We start from the raw sequence: 12164 nt of genomic DNA on the forward strand, positions 1-12164 counted from the left end.
ATTTCGGGAAACCTCCTGACTGTCACTGGGGTCGGGGGTGTTCGTCACTCTTTCCCTATGGCCCGGGCTTCCCTGGACTGGGGTGCTGGGGAAACTATGGAAAGACGTGGGGGTGTCCGAGCACCTTCCTGCGGGTGTGTTATTGGGAACTCGTGATGCGGATGGTCGCGCACGTGTTACCTAACGACCCTCCCCAGTCTGATGAGTCATGTGTGATGTGAGGCAAATCCCGGGATATGAAGATGAATTATGACTTCCAGTCATAATCGCTCATCCCTCCCTGGCAGTGCCCCCCTCCCTTCTTGTTCTCAATGTCCAGCATCTGTGAAGGTGTTACACCTCCATGGCCATCTCCTGTGATATGGAGATGAGATGATGTGGGAACAATGGACACAGGATGACTCCCTGCCGTGACCCTGTGGTAGGAGCTGCTATCTAATTAGCAAGCTTGGAAGTATCCAGACAGAACGACTCCAGTAAAAAATGGTTCATATCTCGCAAGCCATATTTCCGATAAATATGGCAACCATAAAAATGGTGTCTCCGCATGCGGACGATGCTGGCACACCCTTTTTATGGGAGCGGGAGCTTGGGAAATACCCCAGGCGTGATATCAGCCAATGGGGAACTAGTAGACAAGTCATGAGTCCTCTCATTCTGTAGCTAAATTCATAACTGTCACAATGAGAGCATTGGCGTCCGCCTACGACGCTCCCAGGCCAAGTTATGGCCCATATTCCATGTTGTGGATTTTGTCCATAACTCCAGCCAGGGGTGGAGCAGTGCTCCCTCTGAGGTCACTAAGGTAGGAGGGGACCTGGATTTGCCCAGGTTGATAACCCTACTTCGGCCATTTTCCAGTGTTCTTTCGCTGGGGGTCACGTGCAGGAAACATCTGTGGGAGTTCCTAGAAACCTGGTCTACAGCGCCCCCCTGTGGCCAGACGCACAAGGTAACTGATTGAATTGCATACCTGTTTGTAAACCATGCTTTATCTGTAACTGTACTCTGACATATGTATATTCTGTAGATTCCCTATTGTATATATTGTAGTTTCTAGTGTGGCTTTAGGCTGATTAAATTATATAATTAATCTTGGGCTGTTCTGTTATCTCGATCTTGAACCCCACGTCTGTGTGTTCGGCTAATAGTTACCGTGAAGCGGTTGGTGGCAGCGAGTTGTGCCAAGGATTATTGTGGGGAGGCCAGTGAGATCCGGGGAGATTTTATATATTCCGCCCGCGGAGGTCGGGGGAATATATACCCTACTCTCACTGGGGACCCTTCAATAATCGGCATAAGTAGTATAGCGGCCTCCTTGCTTATTGTCGGGCAATTCCATAATTGGCCTGACTATAAGAGGGGCGCTAGAGAGCGCGTCACGTGCTCTGTCTGTCGGTCGGGAGGTATAAAGGAGGGGTGACCCCCACTTGTTACCCCCCGATTGTGACGTACTGGTAGCCAGCGCGGGGGATTTCTGAGTGACCCCCCCCGGTGGTTCGTGACATATTGGTGGCATAGCGGTGGGATCGAGATAATAGTGTGTGTGAGTGTGAGACCCATACTCCCAGACACTAAAGACTGCCTGCAGCAGCTGTGGCTGCTGGGGTCTTCAGACTAGCTCAACACTAGAGTGTCAGAGTGCAGATACTGTAAGGTGTGTGGAGGCATCAGGTGTCAGTTCTGTGTCAGTGACCAAAGTCTGCAAGAATGGCTGAGAGCACCAGGAGCAAAGCCAAAGGAATGGCCGATGCTCAGGCCAGAGACGATGAGGAGGTTGTCCACGAGTCCTCCAGGAGCCCGACGCCAGAGAACAGCTCTGCAGAGGACATCGCACAACCTGGCAATTATGGACAAGATGAGGAGCAGCTCACCCAAGGGTCCTCAACGAGCCAGATGCCAGCCCTCCGCTCTGCAATGGACAGTGAATCACCAGGCTCCGCAGCGGGCCGCAGATCACCACGTGCCATTCCACCGAGCCTGGGAGGCTCGGATAGCCTTCTTCAAATGGCTATGGCCCTACTCCAGGCTGGAGACCGGGAGGGCTACCAGGAACTCATGGCAGAGCGCAGGGCAGTGTGTGAGGCTGAGGCTGCGGAGCGGCAGGCAGAGCGTGAGGCTGCGGAGCGAGAGCGGCAGGCAGAGCGGCAGGCAGCGCGTGAAGAGCGCCAGGCAGAGCGTGAGGCTGCGGAGCGACGGCAACAGGCAGACCGTGACCACCAGCTGCAGCTAGCTCAGCTCCGGCCCTCATCAGCCACACGTGACCTTCAAGACACCAAACTTCCAAAGGTCCGTGTTGAGGACTTCCCAGTGCTGGAGAAGGATGGAGACTTGGACTCTTTCTTGACTGCTTTTGAACGGACTTGCTTGCAGCACCATCTGGACAAGGACCAGTGGGCCAAATACCTGACCCCCCGTTTAAGGGGTAAGGCCCTGGAAATCCTTGGGGACTTGCCTGCTGAGGCAGATCAGGGCTACGACACCATCAAGCGGGCCCTGATCCAACAGTACAACCTCACTCCAGAGTCCTACCGCAAGAAGTTCCGGACCCTGCAAAAGGGACCAAAGGACTCCTGGGCTGACCACCGGCGGGCACTTGCCCGAGCTGCCGACCACTGGACCCAAGGCCTGCAGCTTTCCACCGGACCAGAGATCCTGGACTTGGTCATCACGGAGCAACTCTTGTGGAACTGCCCTGAGGATCTCCGCCAGTTCATCCGAGACCAGAAGCCAAAGGGGTCCACGGCTACAGCTGCCCTGGCCGATGACTACACCAACAATCGGGCTCCTGAGGCCAGGAGAGCAGCCACCAGCAGCACCTGGAGAGGGGGTAAGATGAACTCTGCGACTGCCCCACCTGCCCCTAGACTGCAGGGGGTGTCCCCCTCAACTCCCCTCTCCAGGCCCGTGGCAGAGCCAAGACGGTGCCACCAGTGCAACCTACCTGGACACTTCAAGGCCATGTGCCCTCAGCGTCCCAAGGCCCCGGCTCCGTCCCCGTCCCAAGGGCCGCCCAAGGTGTATTGTGTGGGTGGGGGTGGTGGTAGGTCCCTGGACAGCTTACAACCTGTCACCGTCGGCCAGTCTGTGACCATAGGACTGCGAGACAGCGCCTCGGAGGTGACTCTGGTGCGGCCTGAGATGGTGTCCCCCCAAGACTTGATCCCTGGAAAAACCCTCGCTGTCTCCGGGATTGGAGGCATTGACCCGGCGCTGCCTGTTGCTGACATTTATGTGGACTGGGGCGCAGGGCGAGGGGTGAGGGAGGTGGGGGTAACTGATCGGATCCCCGCAAACGTGCTACTTGGGACAGATTTGGGGCAGATAACCTCCCAGTTTGGGCCCCCACCAAGGGCTGAACCTTCAGCCAGTACGGACATGACTCCTGACAATGTTAATGTGTTATCTATGAATGATGTGAGAGAGGGGGGAGTGAACTCTGATATTTCTGCTTGCATAGACACCATAGACACACACTCAGCTGCAGCTGTGACAGGGGAGGGGGTCAGAGAAAGGTGTGACAATGCCTCTACAAGTAACCAGCCAGCGAGCTGGGATCTGTTGCCCTCTGCAGGGATAAGCAGAGAGCAGGGTGCTGCAGGGGGAGGACCAGTGTGTGGGGTGGGGGCTACCACAGCAAATGTGGGGTCCCCAGAGATTTCACAGCGGGGTTCTGTTGCTGCAGGAGGGGAACAGGCAGGTGAGATTGGGGCCGGTCCAGGAGCGGAAGTGCTCCCAGGTAAGATCTCGGTGCATGGTTCCCCCACAACCGGGGTGTCAGGAAGCCAGGTAGGTCTGCCTGAACCGGCGACTTGGTCAGGAACGGAGGAGGAGCAGGCACGACCCACGGTCGCAGCGGCTGTGGCCGCTGTCACCCGCAGTGGGAGTGCTGGAAGCCAAGGGGCCTCCCGGAGGTCCGATAGCTCTTCCCCTTCTGACCAAGTGGCAGCCGAGTCAGGTGGAGGCCAGGACACAGGTCCCGGGGTACTGACCGAAGATGTGACAGTCTCGTCGATTCTGGCCACATCTAGTCAGGGGTTTCAGGCAGCGTTAGAAGCTGACGACAGCCTGAAAGCTCTTAAGGAGCAGGCGGCACAGCCTCCCTCGGACTCGGACCCGGAGCGAGTGGTCTGGGACCAAGGACGGCTGTACCGGGCCACGGTCCAGCAGGGTTCACCGGAGGCGTGGCCCAGGGACCGACAGTTGGTGGTACCCTATCCGTTCCGGACGGAGTTGTTGCGGATCGCACATGAGATTCCGATGGCCGGACACCTAGGGATCGCTAAGACCAAGGCCAGGTTAAACCAGCATTTCTACTGGCCAAAAATGGGGGCCGATGTGGCTGCCTACTGCCGTTCGTGTGAAACCTGTCAGAGAGTGGGGAAGGCGGGGCCACACCCCAAAGCCCCACTGGTATCTCTGCCCATCATCGATGAGCCTTTCAGGAGGGTGGCTGTGGATCTGGTCGGCCCGCTGGCCATCCCCAGCAGCTCCGGGAAACGCTTCATACTGACGGTAGTGGACTATGCCACCCGGTACCCAGAAGCAGTGGCCTTGTCATCCATTCGGGCTGACAAGGTGGCCACCGCATTGCTGGAGATTTTCTCCCGAGTGGGTTTTCCCCAGGAAATGCTCACTGACCGGGGGACCCAATTCATGTCCCAGCTGATGGAGGCCCTCTGTAAGCAAGTCCAGGTGCGACATCTGGTGGCCAGCCCGTACCATCCACAGACTAATGGCCTGTGCGAGCGGTTCAATGGCACCCTAAAGCAGATGCTTAAGATGTTGGTCGACTCCCATGGGCGTGACTGGGAGCGGTATCTCCCACACCTGTTATTTGCTTACCGGGAGGTTCCACAGGCCTCAACAGGATTCTCACCGTTTGAGCTCCTGTACGGGCGACGTGTGCGGGGCCCCCTGGCTCTGGTGAAAGAGGCTTGGGAAGGGGATTTGGCCAGCCCTGGAGTGTCGGTTATCGAGTATGTCATGCGCTTCCGGGACAAAATGCAGGCCTTGACGCAACTGGTACACGACAATATGGCTCAAGCCCAGGCCGATCAGAAGCGTTGGTACGACCAGAACGCTTGTGAGAGGACCTACCAAGTGGGTCAAAAGGTGTGGGTACTGGTCCCCGTACCACAGGACAAGCTTCAGGCAGCCTGGGAAGGCCCATACCTCGTGTACCAGCAGCTCAACCCTGTGACGTACCTGGTCACCCTGGACCCTGCCCGTGGAAGGCGGAAGCCCTTCCATGTGAACATGATGAAGGCACATCATGAGCGGGAGGCATGTGCGCTCCCCGTGTGCAACCTGCCCGAGGAGGGAGAAGCGGAAACCCTCTTGGATATGCTAGCCCAGGTTAGGGCAGGCGGATCCATTGAGGATGTGGAGGTTGGCCACCAGCTCTTGGAGGACCAACGGTCCCAGCTGTGGGCCACCCTCCTCCCCTTCCGGGGGTTGTTTACCAACCAGCCCGGAAGGACTGACTTGGCTGTCCATCACGTGGACACTGGGGATCATCCCCCGATCCGGCGTTCAGCATATCGGGTCTCCCTGGAGGTGCAGCAACACATGCGCCAGGAGATTGACGAGATGCTGAAGCTGGGGGTGATCCAGGCATCCAACAGCGCTTGGGCCTCGCCTGTAGTCCTCGTCCCTAAGAAGGACCGAACCACTCGGTTCTGCGTGGACTACAGGGGGCTCAATGCTGTCACGGTCGCCGATGCGTACCCAATGCCACGCATCGATGACCTGCTCGATCAGTTGGCCGGGGCTCAGTACCTGACCATCATGGATCTGAGCCGGGGATATTGGCAGATCCCCCTGACTCGCAAGGCCAGGGAACGCTCTGCCTTTATTACCCCATTTGGACTGTACGAGTCCACGGTGATGCCATTCGGGATGAGGAATGCCCCTGCCACTTTCCAGCGGATGGTCAACACCCTGCTCAAGGGACTTGAAGGGTACGCGGCCGCGTACCTGGATGACATTGCCGTCTTCAGTCCCACCTGGGAGGACCACCTAGAGCATCTAGCACAGGTGCTCAGGCGGATCCACCAGGCAGGTTTGACCATCAAGCCGGGAAAGTGTCAGCTGGCCATGAGCGAGGTCCAGTACCTCGGTCACCGGGTAGGCGGGAGAACACTGAAGCCCGAGCCTGAGAAAGTGGAGGCCATCGCATCCTGGCCCACCCCCAGGACCAAGAAGCAGGTGATGTCCTTCTTGGGGACCGCTGGGTACTATAGGAGGTTTGTTCCACGCTATAGTAGCCTGGCAAAGCCCTTGACGGACCTCACCAAGAAGAAGCTGCCCTCTGCAGTCGATTGGACAATGGACTGCGAGACAGCCTTCCAGGCCCTAAAGGACGCCCTGTCCAGCCCGCCCTTGCTACAGGCAGCCGACTTCACGCGGCCGTTTGTAGTACAGACCGACGCCAGTGACTTCGGCCTCGGTGCGGTGCTCAGCCAGGTGGACTCTGCGAGCCAAGAGCACCCAGTCTTGTACCTGAGCAGGAAGCTGTTACCAAGGGAAGTGGCCTATTCCACGATGGAGAAGGAGTGCCTGGCCATAGTGTGGGCCCTGCAGCGTCTGCAACCCTATCTATACGGGCGCCACTTCATCGTGGAGACGGACCACAATCCCCTCAGCTGGTTGCACACCGTCTCTGGGACGAATGGGCGGTTGTTGCGATGGAGCCTTGCGCTCCAGCAATACAACTTCACCATTCGCCACAAAAGGGGCCGTGACCACGGTAACGCAGACGGGCTGTCCCGACAAGGAGAGGTCGCGGACGGGCGCACGGGGGAACACCGGAGTGTGCTGCCCCCTAGCGCCCTCAAAAGGGGGGAGGTGTGAGGCAAATCCCGGGATATGAAGATGAATTATGACTTCCAGTCATAATCGCTCATCACTCCCTGGCAGTGCCCCCCTCCCTTCTTGTTCTCAATGTCCAGCATCTGTGAAGGTGTTACACCTCCATGGCCATCTCCTGTGATATGGAGATGAGATGATGTGGGAACAATGGACACAGGATGACTCCCTGCCGTGACCCTGTGGTAGGAGCTGCTATCTAATTAGCAAGCTTGGAAGTATCCAGACAGAACGACTCCAGTAAAAAATGGTTCATATCTCGCAAGCCATATTTCCGATAAATATGGCAACCATAAAAATGGTGTCTCCGCATGCGGACGATGCTGGCACACCCTTTTTATGGGAGCGGGAGCTTGGGAAATACCCCAGGCGTGATATCAGCCAATGGGGAACTAGTAGACAAGTCATGAGTCCTCTCGTTCTGTAGCTAAATTCATAGCTGTCACAATGAGAGCGTTGGCGTCCGCCTACGACGCTCCCAGGCAAAGTTATGGCCCATATTCCATGTTGTGGATTTTGTCCATAACTCCAGCCAGGGGTGGAGCAGTGCTCCCTCTGAGGTCACGAAGGTAGGAGGGGACCTGGATTTGCCCAGGTTGATAACCCTACTTCGGCCATTTTCCAGTGTTCTTTCGCTGGGGGTCACGTGCAGGAAACATCTGTGGGAGTTCCTAGAAACCTGGTCTACAGCGCCCCCCTGTGGCCAGACGCACAAGGTAACTGATTGAATTGCATACCTGTTTGTAAACCATGCTTTATCTGTAACTGTACTCTGACATATGTATATTCTGTAGATTCCCTATTGTATATATTGTAGTTTCTAGTGTGCTTTAGGCTGATTAAATTATATAATTAATCTTGGGCTGTTCTGTTATCTCGATCTTGAATCCCACGTCTGTGTGTTCGGCTAATAGTTACCGTGAAGCGGTTGGTGGCAGCGAGTTGTGCCAAGGATTATTGTGGGGAGGCCAGTGAGATCCGGGGAGGTTTTATATATTCCGCCCGCGGAGGTCGGGGGAATATATACCCTACTCTCACTGGGGACCCTTCAATAATCGGCATAAGTAGTATAGCGGCCTCCTTGCTTATTGTCGGGCAATTCCATAATTGGCCTGACTATAAGAGGGGCGCTAGAGAGCGCGTCACGTGCTCTGTCTGTCGGTCGGGAGGTATAAAGGAAGGGTGACCCCCACTTGTTACCCCCCGATTGTGACGTACTGGTAGCCAGCGCGGGGGATTTCTGAGTGACCCCCCCGGTGGTTCGTGACATGTGACCCAAGCATTGATAAGTCGTGATCCAAATGCTGATGGTCAGAATGTGATTACTTATGTTGTGCATGGTAATAAAGTGGAGGAGTGTGCAGGGAACCCCAACCATGCCACGCTACGGGGTGACGTGACCGAGGATTCCCCAAGGTAGTAAATGTCTATGCTGACGGAGATGGAGGCAGACAGGAGGACCATGAGGAAGGTGGTCACATGCAGCGGACCAGTATCACAGCGGACGGTGACACGGCCGGTGGTAGCTGCCCCATGATTGGCACTGCTCTTAAGGTATTACGGGAGGAGGAGCAGGTTGCACCCAGAGCGGGTCAGGCTGATGGGACAAAGTCGTTATTCCCTGGGGAGACAGCCTTCATAAGAGCTGTCACCCGCAGTCAAAGGGCCCAGAACGCAGGTGACACCTCTTCACCCAGAGGGATAATGCAACTGGTTACGGACCCAGAGCAGGTCCCAGAGGGTCCCGGTGAGGTTGGAACCTTAATGTCACTTTTGGCCGCCTCTAGCCAAGAGTTCCAAACGGCTCTATGATCCGATGCCAGTCTAGAGACGTTAAAGGACCTCGCAGAGAAGCCCTCCTCCGAGACCGATAAGGAGAGGGTGTTCTGGGACCAGGGGAGGTTGTACCGGGAGACTGTTCCCTATAACCCCCAACAGGAGTGGCTGAGGGAAAGACAGCTGTTGGTGCCTTACTGCTTTACGGGTGAGTTGCTGCGGATTCCCCATGAGATCCCACTCGCCGGACACTTGGGGGTCAGCGAAACCAAGGCCCGGCTGTCTCACCACTTCTATTGACCCAAAATGGGGACAGATGTGGCCAATTACGGCCGTTCCTGTATCACATGTCAAAGCGTGGGAAAGTCAGGGCCTGCTCCCAAAGCTCCCCTGATCTCTTTGCCGGTGATAGAGGAGCCTTTCCAGAGGGTCGCTGTGGACATCGTCGGGCCTCTGGCCGTCCCCAGCAGCTCCGGAGAACGTTTCATCCTTACTGTGGTGGACTATGCTACCCGGTGTCCGGAGGCAGTGGCTCTGTCCTCAGGGCCGATAAGGTGGCAGATGTCCTCCTGGCCATATTCTCCCGAGTAGGATTTCCCAGGGAGATGCTTACCGACCAGGGGACTCCGTTCATGTCTCGTCTAATGGAGGCTCTGTAAGAAAATGCAGGTGCGGCATCTGATATCAAGCGCCAATCACCCACAGACCAATGGTTTGAGCGATTTAATGGTACGGGCGAATTTACGTTTTTTTTTTCGCCACCCTTCTTCCGAGAGACGTATCTTTTTTTATTTTTCCGCCATGTGAGGGCTTGTTTTTTGCGGGACGAGTTGCACTTTTAAATGAAACCATATGTTTTACCATATAGAGTACTGGAAAACAGGAAAAAAATTTAAAGTGCGGAAAAACTGTAAAAAAAAGTGTGATCGCACAATAGTTTTTGGGATATTTTATTCACCATGTTCACTATATGGTAAAACTGATGTGTGGCTGTGATGCCTGAGGTCGGTGCGAGTTTATAGACACCAAACATGTATAGGTTTACTTTTATCTAAGGGGTTAAAAAAAATCACAAGTTTGTCCAAAAAAGTGGCGCACTTTTAGCGCCATTTTCCGAAATCCATAGCGTTCTCTTTTTGGGATCTGGGGCTCAGTGACAGCTTATTTTTTACGTCTTGAGCTGATGTTTTTAACAATACCGTTTTTGCGCCGATGCTATGTTTTGATCGCCTGTTATTGCATTTTGCGCAAAATTTGCGGAAACGAAACAACGTAATTTTGACATTTGAAATTTTTTTTGCCGCTACGTTTACCGGTCAGATTAATTGATTTTATATTTTCATCGGGCGTTTCTAAACGCCGCAATACCAAATATGTGTGTATTTTTTTTAACCCTTTCATTTTCAATGGGCTGAATGGGGGGTAATTTGAACTTTTAGGGGTTTGTTTGTTTGTTTTTTTCGTTTTTTTATCTTTTAAAACTTTTAACTTTTTTTTTAATTTTTTTTAATTTTACTAGTCCTCCTAGGGGACTATATGGATCAGCAGTCTGATCGCTCATTCATTTCTCCAGATCACAGCTACACAGATCTGAGATCTGGAGAAAAGCTGCTTTACCCTCACACACGGTGTCTGTCGGCAGTGAGATAAAGTTACTCATGATAGCTACAGGACCCTTTGCTACCATGGCAACCACCGAAAGTCACGTGATCATATCACATGACTTTTGATTGGGGTGGGTAAGTTATGCTAATGGTAACGCTCTGATACATTGCGCTGTCAGATTTTGGCAGCGAGATGTAAGGGGTTAATAGGTGCTGGTGGAACGTGATTCCACTCACGCCTGGCAGGTACACATGTCAGCTGTTGAAATCAGCTGACATGTGCGCGGATCGCCACGGACTGCCCACGGGAGGTGGTGGGGATTTCCCTCAAACAATCCATGACGTACCCAGTGCATCATGTGTGGTGAAGAGGTTAAGATGCTGGTTCGGTCACATGGACGCGACTGGGCGCGGTACCTCCCATATCTGCTCTCTACTTACCGAGAGGTACCACAGGCCTCAATGAGGTTTTCCCCCTTTGAGCTCCTGTATGGCAGACGAGCCTCTTGGTCTGGTAAGGGAATCCTGCGAAGAGGAACTGAACTCCCCAGAAGTGTCCGTTGTGGAGGATGTCATGCGGCTCTGTGACAAAATGCAGGCATTGACGCGGCTGGTGCATGAGACTATGGGGCAGGCCCAGGCCGGCCAGAAGCTATGGTATGAGGAACACACTCTGGAGCGGGTGTATGAAGCGGGTCAGAAGGTGCGGGTCCTAGTCCCAATGACCCAGAACAAGCTTCAGGCGGCCTGGGAGGGTCCATACCTTGTGCATCAGCGCCTCAATGACGTGAACTACGTGGTCACCATTGACCATACCAGGAAGAGGCAAAAGGTCTTCCATGTCAACATGATGAAAGCTCATCACGACCGGGAAGCCTTCGCCCTTCCTGTGTAGCCTTCCCGAGGAAGGCGAAAGTGAAGTCCTGGTGGACTTGCTCGCCTCGGCCCGGGATGGAGGGTCTATCGAGGAGGCGGCATTCAACCCACAGCTATCCATGGACCAAAGGTCCCAGCTGCGGGAGGTATTCCGGCTCCACCTGACGACCTTCACGAATGTCCCAGGGAAGACGTTCCTAGCCACCCACCAGGCGGACACAGGGAGTCATTCCCCCGTCCATCAACCCCCATACCGTGTCTCCCTAGAGGTACAAGAGGACATAAAAAGGGAGATCGATGAAATGCTAACCCTGGGGGTGATCCGGAAATCCAAAAGTGCATGGGCCACGGGTTCCAAAAAAGGACCAGACAACCCGATTTTGTATGGACTACAGGAGGCTAAATGCAATCACAGCACCCGATGTGTACCCAATGCCACGCATCGATGAGTTACTGGATTGCTTAGCCGGAGCCCGGTACCTGACAATCATGGACCTAAGTCGAGGGTACTGGCAGATTCCTATGTCCAAGGAAGCACAGGAAAGGTCCTCCTTCATCACCCCATTCGGGCTGTACGAATCCCTCGTCATGCCCTTTGGTATGAGAAATGCTCCGGCCACTTTCCAGCGATTGGTTGACAGCTGCTTGAGGGACTAGGAGGGTTCGCAGTCACTTACCTGGATGACATTGCCATCTTTAGTCCCACTTGGGAGGAACACCTGGAGCCTGTGCTCAGGCGGATCCAAAGCGCTGGTCTGACTATAAAGCCAGGGAAGTGTCAGATCGGCATGACGGAGGTACAGTACCTCGGACACCGAGTGGGTGGTGGGACCCTGAAACCAGAGCCAGGGAAGGTCGATGCCATCACCTCCTGGCCTACCCCCAAGTCAAACAAGCAGGTGAAGTCCTTCTTGGGCACAGAAGGGTACTATAGGAAGTTCATCCCTAACTATAGTGCCCATGCTAAGCAGTTGACGGACCTCACCAAAAAGAAACTACCGCAAGTAGTCACCTGAACAGATGACTGTGACCTTCAGA

The sequence above is a fragment of the Anomaloglossus baeobatrachus genome, chromosome 11, assembly GCF_048569485.1.
Source record: "Anomaloglossus baeobatrachus isolate aAnoBae1 chromosome 11, aAnoBae1.hap1, whole genome shotgun sequence".
NCBI lineage: Eukaryota > Metazoa > Chordata > Amphibia > Anura > Aromobatidae > Anomaloglossus > Anomaloglossus baeobatrachus.